This window comes from Danio rerio, chromosome 24 (genome assembly GCF_052040795.2).
Source record: "Danio rerio strain M-AB ecotype USA chromosome 24, GRCz13ab, whole genome shotgun sequence".
Classification (NCBI taxonomy): domain Eukaryota; kingdom Metazoa; phylum Chordata; class Actinopteri; order Cypriniformes; family Danionidae; genus Danio; species Danio rerio.
Window position 1 is genome coordinate 3,049,702 of NC_141044.1, and position 21,840 is coordinate 3,071,541.

At 49.7% G+C, this 21,840-nt stretch overlaps 1 protein-coding gene across 4 annotated transcripts in view; it reads left to right on the forward strand.

Moving 5' to 3' along the window:
• Positions 1-21,840, forward strand: part of si:ch211-152c8.2 — a 131,914-nt gene that overhangs the window by 88,064 nt on the left and 22,010 nt on the right. For 3 of the 4 annotated variants that reach the window (XR_015524678.1, XR_015524679.1, XR_015524677.1), the window contains one exon: positions 18,998-19,368. The exons of the other annotated variant lie outside the window; for it this stretch is intronic. The gene's annotated coding sequence lies outside the window, so the exon portion shown is untranslated. Of the gene's footprint in view, positions 1-18,997; positions 19,369-21,840 lie in introns of those variants that run through there. 4 annotated transcript variants of the gene reach the window in all.

Here is a 21,840-nt window from a genome sequence, read left to right on the forward strand (position 1 = left end):
GCCCACCACCACCTCCTCCTATTTGGAGGACTTTACATACCTACCTACCTACCTAGGCCCACCACCACCTCCTCCAATTTGTAGGACTTTACATACCTACCTACCTACCTAGGCCCACCACCACCTCCTCCTGTTTGGAGGACTCTACCTACCTACCTAGGCCCACCACCACCCCCTCCTATATGGAGGACTTTACATACCTACCTACCTACCTACCTAGGCCCACCACCACCACCTCCTATTTGGAGGACTCTACCTACCTACCTTGGCCCACCACCACCTCCTCCGATTTGGAGGACTCTACCTACCTACCTACCTAGGCCCACCACCACCCCCTCCTATGTGGAGGACTTTTAACTATCTACCTACCTAGGCCCACCACCACCGCCTCCTATTTGGAGGACTCTACCTACCTACCTTGGCCCACCACCACCTCCTCCGATTTGGAGGACTCTACCTACCTACCTACCTAGGCCCACCACCACCCCCTCCTTTTTGGAGGACTTTTAACTACCTACCTACCTTCCTACCTATGCCCACCACCACCTCCTCCAATTATGAGGACTTTACCTACCTACCTTGGCCCACCACCACCTCCTCCGATTTGGAAGACTCTACCTACCTACCTACCTGCCTAGGCCCACCACCACCTCCTCCTATTTGGAGGACTCTACCTACCTACCTATGCCCACCACCACCTCCTCCTATCTGAAGGACTTTACGTACCTAACAACCTACCTACCTAGGCCCACCACCACCCCCTCCTAAATAGAGGACTTTTAACTATCTACCTACCTAGGCCCACCACCACCTCCTCCTATTTGGAGGACTCTACCTACCTACCTAGGCCCACCACCACCCCCTTCAATTTGGAGGACTTTTAACTATCTACCTACCTACCTAGGCCCACCACCACCTCCTCCAATTTGGAGGACTTTACATACCTACCTACCTACCTAGGCCCACCACCACCTCCTCCTATTTGGAGGACTATACCTACCTACGTATGCCCACCACCACCTCCTCCTATCTGGAGGACTCTACCTACCTAACAACCTACCTACCTAGGCCCACCACCACCCCCTCCTATATGGAGGACTTTTAACTATCTACCTACCTAGGCCCACCACCACCTCCTCCTATTTGGAGGACTCTACCTACCTACCTACCTAGGCCCACCACCACCCCCTTCAATTTGGAGGACTTTTAACTATCTACCTACCTACCTACCTAGGCCCACCACCACCTCCTCCAATTTGTAGGACTTTACATACCTACCTACCTACCTAGGCCCACCACCACCTCCTCCTGTTTGGAGGACTCTACCTACCTACCTAGGCCCACCACCACCCCCTCCTATATGGAGGACTTTACATACCTACCTACCTACCTACCTAGGCCCACCACCACCGCCTCCTATTTGGAGGACTCTACCTACCTACCTTGGCCCACCACCACCTCCTCCGATTTGGAGGACTCTACCTACCTACCTACCTAGGCCCACCACCACCCCCTCCTATGTGGAGGACTTTTAACTATCTACCTACCTAGGCCCACCACCACCGCCTCCTATTTGGAGGACTCTACCTACCTACCTTGGCCCACCACCACCTCCTCCGATTTGGAGGACTCTACCTACCTACCTACCTAGGCCCACCACCACCTCCTCCTTTTTGGAGGACTTTTAACTACCTACCTACCTTCCTACCTATGCCCACCACTACCTCCTCCAATTATGAGGACTTTACCTACCTACCTTGGCCCACCACCACCTCCTCCGATTTGGAGGACTCTACCTACCTACCTACCTGCCTAGGCCCACCACCACCTCCTCCTATTTGGAGGACTCTACCTACCTACCTATGCCCAACACCACCTCCTCCTATCTGGAGGACTCTACCTACCTAACAACCTACCTACCTAGGCCCACCACCACCCCCTCCTATATGGAGGACTTTTAACTATCTACCTACCTAGGCCCACCACCACCTCCTCCTATTTGGAGGACTCTACCTACCTACCTACCTAGGCCCACCACCACCCCCTTCAATTTGGAGGACTTTTAACTATCTACCTGCCTACCTACCTAGGCCCACCACCACCTCCTCCAATTTGTAGGACTTTACATACCTACCTACCTAGGCCCACCACCACCTCTTCCTGTTTGGAGGATTCTACCTACCTACCTAGGCCCACCACCACCCCCTCCTATATGGAGGACTTTACATACCTACCTACCTACCTACCTAGGCCCACCACCACCGCCTCCTATTTGGAGGACTCTACCTACCTACCTTGGCCCACCACCACCTCCTCCGATTTGGAGGACTCTACCTACCTACCTACCTAGGCCCACCACCACCCCCTCCTATGTGGAGGACTTTTAACTATCTACCTACCTAGGCCCACCACCACCGCCTCCTATTTGGAGGACTCTACCTACCTACCTTGAACCACCACCACCTCCTCCGATTTGGAGGACTCTACCTACCTACCTACCTAGGCCCACCACCACCTCCTCCTTTTTGGAGGACTTTTAACTACCTACCTACCTTCCTACCTATGCCCACCACCACCTCCTCCAATTATGAGGACTTTACCTACCTACCTTGGCCCACCACCACCTCCTCCGATTTGGAGGACTCTACCTACCTACCTACCTAGGCCCACCACCACCCCCTCCTATTTTGAGGACTTTTAACTTTCTACCTACCTACCTACCTAGGCCCACCACCACCCCCTTCAATTTGGAGGACTTTTAACTATCTACCTACCTACCTACCTAGGCCCACCACCACCTCCTCCAATTTGTAGGACTTTACATACCTACCTACCTACCTAGGCCCACCACCACCTTCTCCTGTTTGGAGGACTCTACCTACCTACCTAGGCCCACCACCACCCCCTCCTATATGGAGGACTTTACATACCTACCTACCTACCTACCTAGGCCCACCACCACCGCCTCCTATTTGGAGGACTCAACCTACCTACCTTGGCCCACCACCACCTCCTCTGATTTGGAGGACTCAACCTACCTACCTACCTAGGCCCACCACACCCCCTCCTATGTGGAGGACTTTTAACTATCTACCTACCTAGGCCCACCACCACCGCCTCCTATTTGGAGGACTCTACCTACCTACTTTGGCCCACCACCACCTCCTCCGATTTGGAGGACTCTACCTACCTACCTACCTAGGCCCACCACCACCCCCTCCTTTTTGGAGGACTTTTAACTACCTACCTACCTTCCTACCTATGCCCACCACCACCTCCTCCAATTATGAGGACTTTACCTACCTACCTTGGCCCACCACCACCTCCTCCGATTTGGAGGAGTCTACCTACCTACCTACCTAGGCCCACCACCACCCCCTCCTATTTGGAGGACTTTTAACTATCTACCTACCTAGGCCCACCTCCACCTCCTCCAATTTGGAGGACTTTACATACCTACCTACCTACCTAGGCCCACCACCACCTCCTCCTATTTGGAGGACTCTACCTACCTACCTAGGCCCACCACCACCCCCTCCTATATGGAGGACTTTTAACTATCTACCTACCTAGGCCCACCACCATCGCCTCCTATTTGGAGGACTCTACCTACCTACCTTGGCCCACCACCACCTCCTCCGATTTGGAGGACTTTACCTACCTACCTACCTAGGCCCACCACCACCTCCTCCTATTTGGAGGACTCTACCTACCTACCTAGGCCCACCACCACCTCCTCCAATTTGGAGGACTTTACCTACCTACCTACCTACCTAGGCCCACCACCACCTCCTCCTATTTGGAGGACTCTACCTACCTACCTACCTACCTAGGCCCACCACCACCCCCTCCTATTTGGAGGACTTTTAACTATCTACCTACCTACCTACCTAGGCCCACCTCCACCTCCTCCAATTTGGAGGACTTTACATACCTACCTACCTACCTAGGCCCACCACCACCTCCTCCTATTTGGAGGACTCTACCTACCTACCTAGGCCCACCACCACCCCCTCCTATATGGAGGACTTTTAACTATCTACCTACCTAGGCCCACCACCATCGCCTCCTATTTGGAGGACTCTACCTACCTACCTTGGCCCACCACCACCTCCTCCGATTTGGAGGACTTTACCTACCTACCTACCTAGGCCCACCACCACCTCCTCCTATTTGGAGGACTCTACCTACCTAACTAGGCCCACCACCACCCCCTCCTATTTGGAGAACTTTTAACTACCTACCTACCTACCTAGGCCCACCACCACCCCCTCATATTTGGAGGACTTTTAACTATCTACCTACCTTCCTACCTATGCCCACCACCACCTCCTCCAATTTGGAGGACTTTACCTACCTACCTTGGCCCACCACCACCTCCTCCGATTTGAAGGACTCTACCTAACTACCTACCTAGGACCACCACCACCCCTTCTATTTGGAGGACTTTTAACTATCTACCTACCTACCTACCTAGGCCCACCACCACCTCCTCCAATTTGGAGGACTTTACATACCTACCTACCTACCTAGGCCCACCACCACCTCCTCCTATTTGGAGGACTATACCTACCTACGTATGCCCACCACCACCTCCTCCTATCTGGAGGACTCTACCTACCTAACAACCTACCTACCTAGGCCCACCACCACCCCCTCCTATATGGAGGACTTTTAACTATCTACCTACCTAGGCCCACCACCACCTCCTCCTATTTGGAGGACTCTACCTACCTACCTACCTAGGCCCACCACCACCCCCTTCAATTTGGAGGACTTTTAACTATCTACCTACCTACCTACTTAGGCCCACCACCACCTCCTCCAATTTGTAGGACTTTACATACCTACCTACCTACCTAGGCCCACCACCACCTCCTCCTGTTTGGAGGACTCTACCTACCTACCTAGGCCCACCACCACCCCCTCCTATATGGAGGACTTTACATACCTACCTACCTACCTACCTAGGCCCACCACCACCGCCTCCTATTTGGAGGACTCTACCTACCTACCTTGGCCCACCACCACCTCCTCCGATTTGGAGGACTCTACCTACCTACCTACCTAGGCCCACCACCACCCCCTCTTATGTGGAGGACTTTTAACTATCTACCTACCTAGTCCCACCACCACCCCCTCCTATTTGGAGGACTCTACCTACCTACCTTGGCCCACCACCACCTCCTCCGATTTGGAGGACTCTACCTACCTACCTACCTAGGCCCACCACCACCTCCTCCTTTTTGGAGGACTTTTAACTACCTACCTACCTTCCTACCTATGCCCACCACCACCTCCTCCAATTATGAGGACTTTACCTACCTACCTTGGCCCACCACCACCTCCTCCGATTTGGAGGACTCTACCTACCTACCTACCTGCCTAGGCCCACCACCACCTCCTCCTATTTGGAGGACTCTACCTACCTACCTATGCCCACCACCACCTCCTCCTATCTGGAGGACTCTACCTATCTACCTACCTACCTACCTAGGCCCACCACCACCTCCTCCAATTTGTAGGACTTTACATACCTACCTACCTACCTAGGCCCACCACCACCTCCTCCTGTTTGGAGGACTCTACCTACCTACCTAGGCCCACCACCACCCCCTCCTATATGGAGGACTTTACATACCTACCTACCTACCTACCTAGGCCCACCACCACCACCTCCTATTTGGAGGACTCTACCTACCTACCTTGGCCCACCACCACCTCCTCCGATTTGGAGGACTCTACCTACCTACCTACCTAGGCCCACCACCACCCCCTCCTATGTGGAGGACTTTTAACTATCTACCTACCTAGGCCCACCACCACCTCCTCCTATCTGGAGGACTTTACCTACCTAACAACCTACCTACCTAGGCCCACCACCACCCCCTCCTATATGGAGGACTCTACCTACCTACCTATGCCCACCACCACCTCCTCCTATCTGGAGGACTTTACCTACCTAACAACCTACCTACCTAGGCCCACCACCACCCCCTCCTATATGGAGGACTCTACCTACCTACCTATGCCCACCACCACCTCCTCCGATTTGGAGGACTCTACCTACCTACCTACCTGCCTAGGCCCACCACCACCTCCTTCTATTTGGAGGACTCTACCTACCTACCTATGCCCACCACCACCTCCTCCTATCTGGAGGACTTTACCTACCTAACAACCTACCTACCTAGGCCCACCACCACCCCCTCCTATATGGAGGACTTTTAACTATCTACCTACCTAGGCCCACCACCACCTCCTCCTATTTGGAGGACTCTACCTACCTACCTAGGCCCACCACCACCCCCTTCAATTTGGAGGACTTTTAACTATCTACCTACCTACCTACTTAGGCCCACCACCACCTCCTCCAATTTGGAGGACTTTACATACCTACCTACCTACCTAGGCCCACCACCACCTCCTCCTATTTGGAGGACTATACCTACCTACGTATGCCCACCACCACCTCCTCCTATCTGGAGGACTCTACCTACCTAACAACCTACCTACCTAGGCCCACCACCACCCCCTCCTATATGGAGGACTTTTAACTATCTACCTACCTAGGCCCACCACCACCTCCTCCTATTTGGAGGACTCTACCTACCTACCTACCTAGGCCCACCACCACCCCCTTCAATTTGGAGGACTTTTAACTATCTACCTACCTACCTACCTAGGCCCACCACCACCTCCTCCAATTTGTAGGACTTTACATACCTACCTACCTACCTACCTAGGCCCACCACCACCTCCTCCTGTTTGGAGGACTCTACCTACCTACCTAGGCCCACCACCACCCCCTCCTATATGGAGGACTTTACATACCTACCTACCTAGGCCCACCACCACCGCCTCCTATTTGGAGGACTCTACCTACCTACCTTGGCCCACCACCACCTCCTCCGATTTGGAGGACTCTACCTACCTACCTACCTAGGCCCACCACCACCCCCTCCTATGTGGAGGACTTTTAACTATCTACCTACCTAGGCCCACCACCACCGCCTCCTATTTGGAGGACTCTACCTACCTACCTTGGCCCACCACCACCTCGTCCGATTTGGAGGACTCTACCTACCTACCTACCTAGGCCCACCACCACCTCCTCCTTTTTGTAGGACTTTTAACTACCTACCTACCTTCCTACCTATGCCCACCACCACCTCCTCCAATTATGAGGACTTTACCTACCTACCTTGGCCCACCACCACCTCCTCCGATTTGGAGGACTCTACCTACCTACCTACCTGCCTAGGCCCACCACCACCTCCTCCTATTTGGAGGACTCTACCTACCTACCTATGCCCACCACCACCTCCTCCTATCTGGAGGACTCTACCTACCTAACAACCTACCTACCTAGGCCCACCACCACCCCCTCCTATATGGAGGACTTTTATCTACCTACCTAGGCCCACCACCACCTCCTTCTATTTGGAGGACTCTACCTACCTACCTACCTAGGCCCACCACCACCCCCTTCAATTTGGAGGACTTTTAACTATCTACCTACCTACCTACCTAGGCCCACCACCACCTCCTCCAATTTGTAGGACTTTACATACCTACATACCTACCTAGGCCCACCACCACCTTCTCCTGTTTGGAGGACTCTACCTACCTACCTAGGCCCACCACCACCCCCTCCTATATGGAGGACTTTACATACCTACCTACCTACCTACCTAGGCCCACCACCACCGCCTCCTATTTGGAGGACTCTACCTACCTACCTTGGCCCACCACCACCTCCTCTGATTTGGAGGACTCTACCTACCTACCTACCTAGGCCCACCACACCCCCTCCTATGTGGAGGACTTTTAACTACCTACCTAGGCCCACCACCACCGCCTCCTATTTGGAGGACTCTACCTACCTACTTTGGCCCACCACCACCTCCTCCGATTTGGAGGACTCTACCTACCTACCTACCTAGGCCCACCACCACCCCCTCCTTTTTGGAGGACTTTTAACTACCTACCTACCTTCCTACCTATGCCCACCACCACCTCCTCCAATTATGAGGACTTTACCTACCTACCTTGGCCCACCACCACCTCCTCCGATTTGGAGGACTCTACCTACCTACCTACCTAGGCCCACCACCACCCCCTCCTATTTGGAGGACTTTTAACTATCTACCTACCTACCTACCTAGGCCCACCTCCACCTCCTCCAATTTGGAGGACTTTACATGCCTACCTACCTACCTAGGCCCACCACCACCTCCTCCTATTTGGAGGACTCTACCTACCTACCTAGGCCCACCACCACCCCCTCCTATATGGAGGACTTTTAACTATCTACCTACCTAGGCCCACCACCATCGCCTCCTATTTGGAGGACTCTACCTACCTACCTTGGCCCACCACCACCCCCTCCTATATGGAGGACTTTTAACTATCTACCTACCTAGGCCCACCACCACCTCCTCCTATTTGGAGGACTCCACCTACCTACCTACCTAGGCCCACCACCACCCCCTTCAATTTGGAGGACTTTTAACTATCTACCTACCTACCTACTTAGGCCCACCACCACCTCCTCCAATTTGTAGGACTTTACATACCTACCTACCTACCTAGGCCCACCACCACCTCCTCCTGTTTGGAGGACTCTACCTACCTACCTAGGCCCACCACCACCCCCTCCTATATGGAGGACTTTACATACCTACCTACCTACCTACCTAGGCCCACCACCACCGCCTCCTATTTGGAGGACTCTACCTACCTACCTTGGCCCACCACCACCTCCTCCGATTTGGAGGACTCTACCTACCTACCTACCTAGGCCCACCACCACCCCCTCTTATGTGGAGGACTTTTAACTATCTACCTACCTAGGCCCACCACCACCCCCTCCTATTTGGAGGACTCTACCTACCTACCTTGGCCCACCACCACCTCCTCCGATTTGGAGGACTCTACCTACCTACCTACCTAGGCCCACCACCACCTCCTCCTTTTTGGAGGACTTTTAACTACCTACCTACCTTCCTACCTATGCCCACCACCACCTCCTCCAATTATGAGGACTTTACCTACCTACCTTGGCCCACCACCACCTCCTCCGATTTGGAGGACTCTACCTACCTACCTACCTGCCTAGGCCCACCACCACCTCCTCCTATTTGGAGGACTCTACCTACCTACCTATGCCCACCACCACCTCCTCCTATCTGGAGGACTCTACCTATCTACCTACCTACCTACCTAGGCCCACCACCACCTCCTCCAATTTGGAGGACTTTACATACCTACCTACCTACCTAGGCCCACCACCACCTCCTCCTGTTTGGAGGACTCTACCTACCTACCTAGGCCCACCACCACCCCCTCCTATATGGAGGACTTTACATACCTACCTACCTACCTACCTAGGCCCACCACCACCACCTCCTATTTGGAGGACTCTACCTACCTACCTTGGCCCACCACCACCTCCTCCGATTTGGAGGACTCTACCTACCTACCTACCTAGGCCCACCACCACCCCCTCCTATGTGGAGGACTTTTAACTATCTACCTACCTAGGCCCACCACCACCTCCTCCAATTATGAGGACTTTACCTACCTACCTTGGCCCACCACCACCTCCTCCGATTTGGAGGACTCTACCTACCTACCTACCTGCCTAGGCCCACCACCACCTCCTCCTATTTGGAGGACTCTACCTACCTACCTATGCCCACCACCACCTCCTCCTATCTGGAGGACTTTACCTACCTAACAACCTACCTACCTAGGCCCACCACCACCCCCTCCTATATGGAGGACTTTTAACTATCTACCTACCTAGGCCCACCACCACCTCCTCCTATTTGGAGGACTCTACCTACCTACCTAGGCCCACCACCACCCCCTTCAATTTGGAGGACTTTTAACTATCTACCTACCTACCTACTTAGGCCCACCACCACCTCCTCCAATTTGGAGGACTTTACATACCTACCTACCTACCTAGGCCCACCACCACCTCCTCCTATTTGGAGGACTATACCTACCTACGTATGCCCACCACCACCTCCTCCTATCTGGAGGACTCTACCTACCTAACAACCTACCTACCTAGGCCCACCACCACCCCCTCCTATATGGAGGACTTTTAACTATCTACCTACCTAGGCCCACCACCACCTCCTCCTATTTGGAGGACTCTACCTACCTACCTACCTAGGCCCACCACCACCCCCTTCAATTTGGAGGACTTTTAACTATCTACCTACCTACCTACCTAGGCCCACCACCACCTCCTCCAATTTGTAGGACTTTACATACCTACCTACCTACCTACCTAGGCCCACCACCACCTCCTCCTGTTTGGAGGACTCTACCTACCTACCTAGGCCCACCACCACCCCCTCCTATATGGAGGACTTTACATACCTACCTACCTAGGCCCACCACCACCGCCTCCTATTTGGAGGACTCTACCTACCTACCTTGGCCCACCACCACCTCCTCCGATTTGGAGGACTCTACCTACCTACCTACCTAGGCCCACCACCACCCCCTCCTATGTGGAGGACTTTTAACTATCTACCTACCTAGGCCCACCACCACCGCCTCCTATTTGGAGGACTCTACCTACCTACCTACCTAGGCCCACCACCACCCCCTTCAATTTGGAGGACTTTTAACTATCTACCTACCTACCTACTTAGGCCCACCACCACCTCCTCCAATTTGTAGGACTTTACATACCTACCTACCTACCTAGGCCCACCACCACCTCCTCCTGTTTGGAGGACTCCACCTACCTACCTAGGCCCACCACCACCCCCTCCTATATGGAGGACTTTACATACCTACCTACCTACCTACCTAGGCCCACCACCACCGCCTCCTATTTGGAGGACTCTACCTACCTACCTTGGCCCACCACCACCTCCTCCGATTTGGAGGACTCTACCTACCTACCTACCTAGGCCCACCACCACCCCCTCTTATGTGGAGGACTTTTAACTATCTACCTACCTAGGCCCACCACCACCCCCTCCTATTTGGAGGACTCTACCTACCTACCTTGGCCCACCACCACCTCCTCCGATTTGGAGGACTCTACCTACCTACCTACCTAGGCCCACCACCACCTCCTCCTTTTTGGAGGACTTTTAACTACCTACCTACCTTCCTACCTATGCCCACCACCACCTCCTCCAATTATAAGGACTTTACCTACCTACCTTGGCCCACCACCACCTCCTCCGATTTGGAGGACTCTACCTACCTACCTACCTGCCTAGGCCCACCACCACCTCCTCCTATTTGGAGGACTCTACCTACCTACCTATGCCCACCACCACCTCCTCCTATCTGGAGGACTTTACATACCTACCTACCTACCTAGGCCCACCACCACCTCCTCCTGTTTGGAGGACTCTACCTACCTACCTAGGCCCACCACCACCCCCTCCTATATGGAGGACTTTACATACCTACCTACCTACCTACCTAGGCCCACCACCACCACCTCCTATTTGGAGGACTCTACCTACCTACCTTGGCCCACCACCACCTCCTCCGATTTGGAGGACTCTACCTACCTACCTACCTAGGCCCACCACCACCCCCTCCTATGTGGAGGACTTTTAACTATCTACCTACCTAGGCCCACCACCACCTCCTCCAATTATGAGGACTTTACCTACCTACCTTGGCCCACCACCACCTCCTCCGATTTGGAGGACTCTACCTACCTACCTACCTGCCTAGGCCCACCACCACCTCCTCCTATTTGGAGGACTCTACCTACCTACCTATGCCCACCACCACCTCCTCCTATCTGGAGGACTTTACCTACCTAACAACCTACCTACCTAGGCCCATCACCACCCCCTCCTATATGGAGGACTTTTAACTATCTACCTACCTAGGCCCACCACCACCTCCTCCTATTTGGAGGACTCTACCTACCTACCTAGGCCCACCACCACCCCCTTCAATTTGGAGGACTTTTAACTATCTACCTACCTACCTACTTAGGCCCACCACCACCTCCTCCAATTTGGAGGACTTTACATACCTACCTACCTACCTAGGCCCACCACCACCTCCTCCTATTTGGAGGACTATACCTACCTACGTATGCCCACCACCACCTCCTCCTATCTGGAGGACTCTACCTACCTAACAACCTACCTACCTAGGCCCACCACCACCCCCTCCTATATGGAGGACTTTTAACTATCTACCTACCTAGGCCCACCACCACCTCCTCCTATTTGGAGGACTCTACCTACCTACCTACCTAGGCCCACCACCACCCCCTTTAATTTGGAGGACTTTTAACTATCTACCTACCTACCTACCTAGGCCCACCACCACCTCCTCCAATTTGTAGGACTTTACATACCTACCTACCTACCTACCTAGGCCCACCACCACCTCCTCCTGTTTGGAGGACTCTACCTACCTACCTAGGCCCACCACCACCCCCTCCTATATGGAGGACTTTACATACCTACCTACCTAGGCCCACCACCACCGCCTCCTATTTGGAGGACTCTACCTACCTACCTTGGCCCACCACCACCTCCTCCGATTTGGAGGACTCTACCTACCTACCTACCTAGGCCCACCACCACCCCCTCCTATGTGGAGGACTTTTAACTATCTACCTACCTAGGCCCACCACCACCGCCTCCTATTTGGAGGACTCTACCTACCTACCTTGGCCCACCACCACCTCGTCCGATTTGGAGGACTCTACCTACCTACCTACCTAGGCCCACCACCACCTCCTCCTTTTTGTAGGACTTTTAACTACCTACCTACCTTCCTACCTATGCCCACCACCACCTCCTCCAATTATGAGGACTTTACCTACCTACCTTGGCCCACCACCACCTCCTCCGATTTGGAGGACTCTACCTACCTACCTACCTGCCTAGGCCCACCACCACCTCCTCCTATTTGGAGGACTCTACCTACCTACCTATGCCCACCACCACCTCCTCCTATCTGGAGGACTCTACCTACCTAACAACCTACCTACCTAGGCCCACCACCACCCCCTCCTATATGGAGGACTTTTATCTACCTACCTAGGCCCACCACCACCTCCTCCTATTTAGAGGACTCTACCTACCTACCTACCTAGGCCCACCACCACCCCCTTCAATTTGGAGGACTTTTAACTATCTACCTACCTACCTACCTAGGCCCACCACCACCTCCTCCAATTTGTAGGACTTTACATACCTACCTACCTACCTAGGCCCACCACCACCTTCTCCTGTTTGGAGGACTCTACCTACCTACCTAGGCCCACCACCACCCCCTCCTATATGGAGGACTTTACATACCTACCTACCTACCTACCTAGGCCCACCACCACCGCCTCCTATTTGGAGGACTCTACCTACCTACCTTGGCCCACCACCACCTCCTCTGATTTGGAGGACTCTACCTACCTACCTACCTAGGCCCACCACACCCCCTCCTATGTGGAGGACTTTTAACTACCTACCTAGGCCCACCACCACCGCCTCCTATTTGGAGGACTCTACCTACCTACTTTGGCCCACCACCACCTCCTCCGATTTGGAGGACTCTACCTACCTACCTACCTAGGCCCACCACCACCCCCTCCTTTTTGGAGGACTTTTAACTACCTACCTACCTTCCTACCTATGCCCACCACCACCTCCTCCAATTATGAGGACTTTACCTACCTACCTTGGCCCACCACCACCTCCTCCGATTTGGAGGACTCTACCTACCTACCTACCTAGGCCCACCACCACCCCCTCCTATTTGGAGGACTTTTAACTATCTACCTACCTACCTACCTAGGCCCACCTCCACCTCCTCCAATTTGGAGGACTTTACATACCTACCTACCTACCTAGGCCCACCACCACCTCCTCCTATTTGGAGGACTCTACCTACCTACCTAGGCCCACCACCACCCCCTCCTATATGGAGGACTTTTAACTATCTACCTACCTAGGCCCACCACCATCGCCTCCTATTTGGAGGACTCTACCTACCTACCTTGGCCCACCACCACCTCCTCCGATTTGGAGGACTTTACCTACCTACCTACCTAGGCCCACCACCACCTCCTCCTATTTGGAGGACTCTACCTACCTACCTAGGCCCACCACCACCTCCTCCAATTTGGAGGACTTTACCTACCTACCTACCTACCTAGGCCCACCACCACCTCCTCCTTTTTGGAGGACTCTACCTACCTACCTACCTAGGCCCACCACCACCCCCTCCTATTTGGAGGACTTTTAACTATCTACCTACCTACCTACCTAGGCCCACCTCCACCTCCTCCAATTTGGAGGACTTTACATACCTACCTACCTACCTAGGCCCACCACCACCTCCTCCTATTTGGAGGACTCTACCTACCTACCTAGGCCCACCACCACCCCCTCCTATATGGAGGACTTTTAACTATCTACCTACCTAGGCCCACCACCATCGCCTCCTATTTGGAGGACTCTACCTACCTACCTTGGCCCACCACCACCTCCTCCGATTTGGAGGACTTTACCTACCTACCTACCTAAGCCCACCACCACCTCCTCCTATTTGGAGGACTCTACCTACCTACCTAGGCCCACCACCACCCCCTCCTATTTGGAGAACTTTTAACTATCTACCTACCTACCTAGGCCCACCACCACCTCCTCCAATTTGGAGGACTTTACCTACCTACCTACCTACCTAGGCCCACCACCACCTCCTCCTATTTGGAGGACTCTACCTACCTACCTAGGCCCACCACCACCCCCTCCTATTTGGAGGACTTTTAACTATCTACCTACCTTTGCCCACCACCACCTCCTCCGATTTGGAGGACTCTACCTACCTACCTACCTATGCCCACCACCACCTCCTCCTATGTGGAGGACTTTTAACTATCTACCTACCTAGGCCCACCACCACCGCCTCCTATTTGGAGGACTCTACCTACCTACCTTGGCCCACCACCATCTCCTCCGATTTAGAGGACTCTACCTACCTACCTACCTAGGCCCACCACCACCCCCTCCTATGTGGAGGACTTTTAACTATCTACCTACCTAGGCCCACCACCACCGCCTCCTATTTGGAGGACTCTACCTACCTACCTTGGCCCACCACCACCTCCTCCGATTTGGAGGACTCTACCTACCTACCTACCTACCTAGGCCCACCACCACCCCCTCCTTTTTGGAGGACTTTTAACTATCTACCTACCTTCCTACCTATGCCCACCACCACCTCCTCCAAATATGAGGACTTTACCTACCTACCTTGGCCCACCACCACCTCCTCCGATTTGGAGGACTCTACCTACCTACCTACCTAGGCCCACCACCACCCCCTCCTATTTGGAGGACTTTTAACTATCTACCTACCTACCTACCTAGGCCCACCACCACCTCCTCCAATTTGGAGGACTTTACATACCTACCTACCTACCTAGGCCCACCACCACCTCCTCCTATTTGGAGGACTCTACCTACCTACCTATGCCCACCACCACCTCCTCCTATCTGGAGGACTCTACCTACCTAACAACCTACCTACCTAGGCCCACCACCACCCCCTCCTATATGGAGGACTTTTAACTATCTACCTACCTAGGCCCACCACCACCGCCTCCTATTTGGAGGACTCTACCTACCTACCTTGGCCCACTACCACCTCCTCTGATTTGGAGGACTCTACCTACCTACCTACCTAGGCCCACCACACCCCCTCCTATGTGGAGGACTTTTAACTATCTACCTACCTAGGCCCACCACCACCGCCTCCTATTTGGAGGACTCTACCTACCTACCTTGGCCCACCACCACCTCCTCCGATTTGGAGGACTCTACCTACCTACCTACCTAGGCCCACCACCACCCCCTCCCTTTTGGAAGACTTTTAACTACCTACCTACCTTCCTACCTATGCCCACCACCACCTCCTCCAATTATGAGGACTTTACCTACCTACCTTGGCCCACCACCACCTCCTCCAATTTGGAGGACTCTACCTACCTACCTACCTAGGCCCACCACCACCCCCTCCTATTTGGAGGACTTTTAACTATCTACCTACCTACCTACCTAGGCCCACCTTCACCTCCACCTCCTCCAATTTGGAGGACTTTACATACCTACCTACCTACCTAGGCCCACCACCACCTCCTCCTATTTGGAGGATTCTACTTACCTACCTAGGCCCACCACCACCCCCTCCTATATGGAGGACTTTTAACTATCTACCTACCTAGGCCCACCACCATCGCCTCCTATTTGGAGGACTCTACCTACCTACCTTGGCCCACCACCACCTCCTCCGATTTGGAGGACTTTACCTACCTACCTACCTAGGCCCACCACCACCTCCTCCTATTTGGAGGACTCTACCTACCTACCTAGGCCCACCACCACCTCCTCCAATTTGGAGGACTTTACCTACCTACCTACCTACCTACCTACCTAGGCCCACCACCACCTCCTCCTATTTGGAGGACTCTACCTACCTACCTACCTAGGCCCACCACCACCCCCTCCTATTTGGAGGACTTTTAACTATCTACCTACCTACCTACCTAGGCCCACCTCCACCTCCTCCAATTTGGAGGACTTTACATACCTACCTACCTACCTAGGCCCACCACCACCTCCTCCTTTTTGGAGGACTCAACCTACCTACCTACCTATGCCCACCACCACCTCCTCCTCTTTGGAGGACTCTACCTACCTAACAACCTACCTTCATAGGCTCACTACCACCCTTTCCTATGTGGAGGACTTTTAACTATCTACCTACCTATCCCCACCACCACCTCATCCTATTTGGAGGACTCTTCCTACCTACCTATGTCCACCACCTCCTCCTCCTTTTTGGAGGACTTTACCTACCTACCTACCTACCTAAGCCCACCACCACCTCCTCCTATTTGGAGGACTCTACCTACCTACCTTATCCCACCACTCCACAAATGATACAAATTCGTGACAATATAACAATTGAACAAAAACAGAAATAATACACAATTATGACAAATCAGTATATACAACTAACAAAAATAAAAAAATATGCAAAACAAGCATTTAACAAAAACAGGCCTACACAAAAATGCCAAACAATAAATATACATATCGTATGCAAATACAGCAAAGAAAGTTAACATAAAACAAATGATACACAATCTTGACAAATCAAAAAATTTAACAATCAGTGAGCAAAAATCCATTGGGACATGCCCGGAACACCTCCCTTGGTAGGCAATTAGGAGTCATCCGAATCAGATGCCCAAGCCACCTCAGCTGACTTCTCTCGATGTGGAGGAGCAGCGGCTCTACTCAGAGCTCCTGCCGGGTGTCAGAGCTCCTCACCCTATCCAAAAGAGTGTGCCCTGCCACCTTTCGAAGGAAACTCATTTCGGCTGCTTATATCCGAGATCTTGTCCTTTCGGTCATGACCCAAAGCTCACGACCGAAATAGGCCAGAGTAGGAACGTAGATTGACCAGTAAATCGAGAGCTTTGCCTTTCGGCTCAGGTCCTTCTTCACCGCAACGGACCAGTACATCGACCGCATTACTGCTGCCGCTGCACTAATCCGCCTGTCAATCTCACGTTCCATCTTTCCCTCACTAGTGAACAAAACCCCGAGATACTTCAACTCCTCCACCTGGGGTAAGGATTTTCCTCCAACTGGAGATGGCAAACCACCTCTTTCCGGTGGAGCAACATGGCCTCGAACTTGTAGGTGCTGATTCCCATCCCAGCCGCATCACACTCGGCAGCAAACCACCTCAGTGCTTGCTGAAGGTCCATGTTCGATGAAGCCAACAGAACTACGAATAACAGAAATGAAATCCTGTGGTCCCTGAACCGGACCCCCTCCAGCCAAAGGCTGCGCCTTAAAATTCCGTCCGTAAAAATGATGAATAGAATTTGTTACAAGGGGCAGCCCTGCCGGAGTCCAACATGCACTGGAAACAAGTCTGACTTATTGCCGGCAATGCGAACCAGACTCCCACTCTGTTCATACAGGGACGAGACGGCCCTCAACAGATCGCCTCTGACCCCATACTCCCCGAGCACCCTTCACAGAATGCCACGAGGGACACGAATGAATGCCTTCTCCAAGTCCACAAAACACATGTGGACTGGTTGGACATACTCCCATGAACCCTCGAGCACCCTGGTGAGGGTATAGAGCTGGTCCAGTGTACCACAGTCCGGACGAAAACCGCATTGTTCCTCCTGGATCCTAGGTTCAACCATTGGCCGGATCCTCTTCTTCAGTACCTTGGCATAGACTTTCCCCGGGAGGCTGAGGAGTGTGATCCCCCTATAGTTGGAGCACACCTTCCGGTCCCCCTTCTTAAAAATGGGACAATACATATCTATCTTTAAAATTAACAATAATATCTATACAAAAATATACAAATCAGGTGCAAATTTACAGCAAAGCAAGTTAACAAAAACATAATTGATACGAAACAATAATTATGACAATCGGATAATATAACAATTTAACAAGTTAAAAAAGTACAAATCCATATTGAGTATTTAACAATATCTGCAAAAATACAAGAACATGGATGACCAAGTTAACAAAAACACAAATAACTCAATATGGAAAAATATAACAATTAACAACCAAAAATAAAAATAAATACAAATGAATAATTTACAATAACATATCAATGTAAGAATACAAAAACATAAGTATGCAAATCACATGCAAATACAGCAAAGCAAGTTAACAAAAAGGAAATGATACAGAAAAGCAATCATGACAATCAGACAATTTAAGCAATTTAACCATTACATTTTTTTACAAATGCATATTTAACAATATCTATACAAGAACAAACATGCATATCACATGATCACACATCAAAGCAAGTTAACAGTAAACAAATAATACACACTCATGACAAATCGAAAAATATAACAATTAGTGAGCAAAAATAAAACAAATTAAGTATTTAACAATAATACATTCATTCATCTTCTGCTGCTTTTCAGTGGCCGGGTCGCGGGGCAGCAGTCTTAGGAGAGAACCCCGGACTTCCCTCTCCCCAGACACTTCCTCCAGCTCCTCCGGGGGCATCCCGAGGCGTTCCCAGGCCAGCCGAGAGACATAGTCCCTCCAGCGTGAGAAACTGCTACTATGACGTGCACAAATGACTAACTGTTTTGAGAAATGCATTACCTGTTGTGCAAATGTAAGTAGTGTTGTGAGAAATGCACCAAAGCCACTGAGAAAAACTGTAATAATAATGAATGTTAACAAAAAAGTGCAAGGTAAAAAGTAACAGAGGCTGCGATATCTGCTACCAGATCTATTTTCAATTGTCAGACACACACATGAAAATAAATTATAGTAATTTAGTAAATACTGTAGTGTTTTCAACAACACTGACACTAACAGCTCCAATCGAGATTGAGATGTTGCACACTCAGCTAAAATGTTGCTAGAATCAGTTTTTAGGTATGGCCAATACATTTATTGCGTCATCAAAAATGATTGAGGTCATGTCCATGTGTTGTGAGATAAGTCGATATATTGATTATTGTGACAGGCCTAATTGTATATTAATTTTTGAGTGAACTATCTTTTTAAGTCTTGTCTGTGAAACCGGCTGATTTTTGTTTTCAGTTAGATAATTATTACTCATGTATTTTTCTCCGTCTTACCTTTGCTGTGCTTCAAGTGGTCCGCAGCAGGTGATCCAGCTGATAGTCGCACATTTCATTCATTTTTTAAAAAGTGACAACTTGTGACAAGCTACTTTTAATATTCAGTCTGGAACCGCATGCAGGTATGACTTCAAAACAACATGAGCACCATTTAATGGACTGAACAATGCTGTACTTTGATAGTCATTGGCTGCTAATATGATTTTACTATTTAAAATTTAGAAAACTTTTCTGAAGTGACATTATCAAGAAGAAAATCTAAATGTGTGAATACAAAAACCAACCATTTTGAGGGATATAAACAATAACAATGGTACTAATGTTTCCTGCTTTACATTTTCAACTTCTAAGAATACAAAAATGTTGATAATTAATTCTATGATAGCTGTTTTAACGTAAAGATATAATTCAATTGCTTCTTGTTACAGTTATGTAACATAATGATAACAAGCCGGATATGTTCATCACCACATTGAAATAGTCTAAATACCTCATAATCCTTGTAAGAGTGTGCTTTCATCTACAGTAAAACCACTATAAAGACAACAATAGAAAAACATAAAGACATACAAAGAGTACAGATGTAAACGCTGTATAAATGTTTTCTTCTAAAGGGAGGATTTTTTCTCAGACTCCAGTGTGTAGGTACAGAAATTTCACTTTCATGGTGATTAAATTATTAAATTAAATTATTTTCATTCCATAACTAAACATAAACAGGAGGCTGAGGAAAAACTGATAATTTTAGAAGAAAATGTTAAACAGCACATGGAGGCTTTAGCATCTGTATTCTTTAAATATTCACAAATAACATCATATACACGTTGCATATATTTTATAGGTCATTTTCTATATATGAGCAATCCCAGCATTATGAATGTAATAATTGCAGTAAAAACTGAAAACATAATTCACAGAGAAAGTATGTGTTAAATTATATTGAAACATGTTCATATTTTCCTGAGCAATTAACCACAGGGTTATGGGATCAGAAAAATGTCAATCTATAAAACTTTTTTTATACGTTAAATGAGCATCCAATATGGATGTGACCAAAAATGTCTGCAAGTGAACAGTATACAACACACTTTGTAGGATTTTGTGGAAATTTTGAATGTGAACTTGTTACTTATATGACTTTGGTAAATCAAATATAATTGTTTGAAAACAAAGACAGACATTTTTGAGCATTTTTACAATACTATAAAATACAAGCCTACTCAAAAATCCCTGAAAGGGTTTCGCTATTTTAGTAAAAATTTATTTTTTTCACAGCAAGGTTGACATTTGCTTGGAATTGCTCATATCAAACTAAAATCTAAATAATGCAAATTAAGAAAAACAATAACCTATCTATCTATCTATCTATCTATCTATCTATCTATCTATCTATCTATCTATCTATCTATCTATCTATCTATCTATCTATCTTGCAATTGGAAATATAAATGTCAAAATTAAGTGAGTTTCTTCCTTAAAACAAGCTAAACAGTTTGCTTTTGGCAGATTATTTTGCTTGTTTTAGTAAAAAGCTCACATAAACTATATATATATATATATATATATATATATATATATATATATATATATATATATATATATTATTTCTAAAAACAAGACAATTTTTGCTTATGTAAAAAATGTTTCTTAATTTAACAATATTTTAAAGATATTTGGACTAGAAACATGACATTAACTCAAAAAAGAGCATTTCTTGCAGTCTATCTAGGAGACATACGTGACCGTTAACAAGTTTCAACCACAACTAATAACAAAATGTCAAAATATTAATAAAATATAAAACAATATTTAGCAATCAGTCTTTCTGACAATATATAGCAATTGGTGTACTTGCAAGCAGCTGCGACGGCCGATCCTCAGAGAGAGTCTGCTTCCACTGCAGTCAAAATACTGAAGACGACGACAGGAAATAAGCGAGTAACGAATATGCTTTAAAGAAATATTAAAATTAAATAAATAATTAACAAAAAAAAAAGCTAATTAACACACACAAAAATGCTGCAACCGTCTTGACTTTAGCCGAGAGTATGACGCTTTGCGATTCGAACGTGTTCTATTTCGAACGTCAAAATTCTTGGAATGCGTGACGTCAAACAACGGTTCTGCGCTCTTAAAGTGACCAAGTTAATTACAATTTGCGAACTCAT